The sequence below is a fragment of the Siphateles boraxobius genome, unplaced genomic scaffold (assembly GCF_051911475.1).
Source record: "Siphateles boraxobius isolate OS27281-9 unplaced genomic scaffold, OSU_SipBor_1 214, whole genome shotgun sequence".
In the NCBI taxonomy this organism is placed as follows: Eukaryota; Metazoa; Chordata; class Actinopteri; order Cypriniformes; family Leuciscidae; genus Siphateles; species Siphateles boraxobius.
The window spans coordinates 527,424-531,556 of record NW_027508827.1 but is presented as its reverse complement, the minus strand read 5'-3'; positions in this window follow the sequence as shown (position 1 = coordinate 531,556).

The window sequence follows — 4,133 nt, the reverse complement described above, 5'->3', positions numbered from 1 at the left end:
AACTCACACAGGGAATTTGTCTGTATCGAAGAGAGTTTGAATCTTATATCGATCTCCATGCACAGCCTGTGTCTATTTTTGTTCTGCATGCTAGTAAGTGCTAAATCTCTTATTTTAGAAAGGTACATTGTCTAGAATGGTAGTATAGTGCGATTAACCAAGGCAGCAATCTGCACGAGGATGTCATGTATTTACAGAATTTTACCTGATAGAAAAACATGGTCAGTTTAAATCTTATTTTAAGGTGAGGTCGATTAAAAGAACGGCAAAATTCAGCATTTTGTTCCCGTACCCCCTTCTGTCACCTCACGTACGTAACGTTACGTACAACAGTTCGAGAACCACTGCCTTTACATATCTTTGTAAAGCGACCTTGGGTGTTGGAAAGACACTATTTAACAATGTTAAATACAAATAATAATAATTATTATTATTAATAACCACCCAACCACATTTTAACACAAACTGCATGATACCAGTGCTTTGTGATAAAGTCAGTAATTATTTAATGGCATATTATTACAAGGCTGAGGCATTCTTACACAAAAACAAACAAATTGGACAAACTTTCCATTTGCATTTGAAATTCAAACAGTTTACTTTCTCAGACAGGTGCTGCTTCCCTCACTCCGTAACTGTCCATGCTGGATCTGTCACTGTTGTTTTAAAAAATATCACCAAAATAAGGCATTAGCATCACCGCATCCAGCTAGCCAGGCCTTTCTACAGCTCCGATAGTGTTGCTGTCTGATAGAGATGCACGCGCAGTTTGGGGCGCTAAAAGAAACGCCCATAGCTGACCTGATTGGAGCTCGCTGATTGGCTACAGATTATGTCAAACATTTATATCTTAAACCAGCAATTGGCTAAACTACTCCAGAGACCCGCCTTTCTGTGGCGATTTCTCCAGCGCCCCAGAGCTGATCACGTGCACAGAGCTGGAGGGGACGTGTATAAAAAAACAGACATTTTGAATTTCTATCGTATTTTCACATATACTGGGTGCATTTAATATCTCAAACACACAAATATTGACAATTTGTATATATTATTTATTTATGTATTTACATGTAATTATTTGTGTATGTGTCTCATAAACTGTGGTCTGGCTCATGGTGGGGCGGTGCCCTAGCGCCCTCTAATGGCCAGCCGCCCCTGATGTACTGGATAATATGGGAAACGAGAGCATTACGAGTTTTTCCAATATTTTTTTCTCGGTTTGTTCCTGATATTTCAAGAAAGTTCTTGCAAATTCTCAACCTCTGGATCCATCTTGGCAGGTGAGCTACAAGCAGGGCTGTGGTGTGATGTTTTGCCTGTTTCCGTGGTCTCTGCTGCTCCCTAGTGGACACTGCACCTCAGGATACACGCTTTCCTTGGCTAGGCTTTCACTCCAACCGTGACTGCACTCTCTGCCGCCTGGTTTACTTTTAAGGGATGATCGATGTGTGGTTTCTTCCTCTGTCTCGGGACGCCAACCTCACTTCTCTCATCCCAGCAGTGCCTCCAAATGTAAAAGCCCTGAAAAGGGGAATAATTGAATAAAAAGATGCACGGACACAAACTTTCCTCAGATCATGTGTGTAATGACTGAACATAAAAAACCATATGCAACGTCAGTATAGTTTACATATACAAAATCATATCACATACATTATACATACAATTCTAACCATTCTAGTCAGCGATTACACCTGCAGAAGCATAAGCATTTCCCACTTTTAACTACAGAGTACAGGGAATACACAAGAGTTCCAAAACACAATTATACTGATAACATACATACATACATAACTCTTTCCACTACAAACAATACTCAGTATATTTTAGAACTACTAAGTGCCGTTCTTTCATCCACAATGTCGCGGTTAACATTGCTAAAGGCTCATTTGGCTAGCTTACTCGTCGTCACGTAATTAACGTCCTAACTCTCCTCGACACATGTAAACATTCACTTAATAATCTGATAAACCAAAACACATATTATACAAGATCAATACCAGAAAAGGTGAATAGTTGAATGAAAAGATGCATGGAGACAAACTTTCCTCTACATGTAACTTTATAACATTGCACTCTTTCTATAAGTTATAAATAGCTACTAAGATAACGTTAAAGGATTAGTTCACTTTTTAAAAAAATTTTGCTGATAATTTACTCACCCCCATGTCATCCAAGATGTCCATGTCTTTCTTTCTTCAGTCGAAAAGAAATTAAGGTTTTTGATGAAAACATTCCAGGCTTTTCCTCCATATAATGGACTTCAATAGGACACAAACGTTTCAACGACCAAATGACAGTTTCAGCGCAGCTTCAAAGGGTTTTAAACGATACCAGACGATTAATAAGGGTCTTATCTAGGGAAAGATCGGTCATTTAAAAAAAAAAAAAAAAAAAGTTTTATAAGCACAAATGCTCGCCTTGCTCTGTTCTGTGATGCACATTCGTGACTCTCCTGTTCGAACTCGTTCCTCAAAATGAACAAATCTTTTTTCGAGTCAATTCGTTCGTTGAATGAACGAAATGACTCGAAAAAAGATTCGTTCATTTGGATGGTACGCGCTCGCGCTGTGCAAGAGAGGGGTGATCAGCGCGTACACGAGCGTGATTGACACTGCTAAGACATTCCTCCTGGCTGTGATTGGTTGTTTCTGACCGGGAGCGGTGTATTTCTGCAAATGGCAATAGGACCACTGGGAGGAGCCAGAGGAGCTTGATTTTTTCACAGATTATCAAGTCAAGTCAAGTCATCCTCATTTATATAGCGCTTTTAACAATGTAGATTGTTTCAAAGCAGCTTTACAGAGATAAAGATATAATTTAAGGTAACAGAGATTGGTTTGGTTTTATAGTGGCTCTTGAAAAATGTTTTTTCCAGCTAAAGTTAGTTTTGATTGATTCACTTCCGTCTAAATTATAGTTTGTTATTAAATTAGGGGCCGCTAAGACGACACCGTTCTCTCTAAGCAGACTTTAAACGTGAACCTGTGATAGACGCTGATGGCGTTCACATGCGCATTAAGAATTGATTCTATAATTATGTGCGTTTGAATATATGTGCGCAGGTTTGTAATTCCTTACAAACCATGCTTAAACAAACTACTTGTCTATAAATTTTGATGCAGAATTTTTATTTTAACTTATCACTTCGGGTAGGTACGCGAACCGAAATATTCCACAAGGCTTTATCTGTAGAGTGGTATAGGGATCCTCCATAGGGAGAGGCTAGTTGGCACTTCAGCACTGCATTGTCATCAGGTCCAGGCGAAAGTCCTTCGTCAGATCTGGAAACGGCCTGGATCCGGCAGGCTGCGGGAAAACCTCGGGATAAACAAAGACACTAAAATTAGCGTAGATGCCATTCTTCTTATGATGTAACGAGTACATCAGGATTTGAGGGAAGTGTTCCCAGTTCCGGCTGACCTAATCTATGCAGCCTAATATTGAATAATAGAAGTCTATAGAGTGTTATGTGAATGCTAGGTCAAAGAGATGTGTTTTTAGTCTAGCTTTGAACTGACAGACTGTGTCTGCTTCCCGGACAATGTTAGGAAGATTGTTCCAAAGTTTTGGTGCTAAATAGGAAAAGGATCTACCGCCAGCAGTCGATTTAGATATTCTAAGTATTATCAACTGGCCGGAGTTTTGAGATCGCAATAGACGTGAAGGAGTATAATGCGTTAAGAGCTCGCTCAAGTACTGGGGAGCTAAACCATTTAGTGCTTTGTAAGTAATCAGCAATATTTTAAAATGTATACGATGTTTAATAGGGAGCCAATACAGTGTTGACAGAACCGGGCTAATATGGTCGTACTTCCTGGTTCTGGTAAGAACTCTAGCGGCTGCGTTTTGAACTAGCTGTAGTTTGTTTATTAAGCGTGCAGGGCAACCACCCAGTATAGCATTACAATAATCTAGCCTTGATGTCATGAACGCATGAACTAGTTGTTCCGCATTTGTCAATGAGAGCATATGACGTAATTTAGATATATTTTTAAGATGGAAAAATGCGGTTTTACAGACACTAGACACGTGACTTTCAAATGAAAGATTGGTATCAAAGAGCACACCCAGGTTCCTAACTGACGGCGAAGACTTAACAGAGCAGCCATCAAGTGTTAGACGGTATTCTA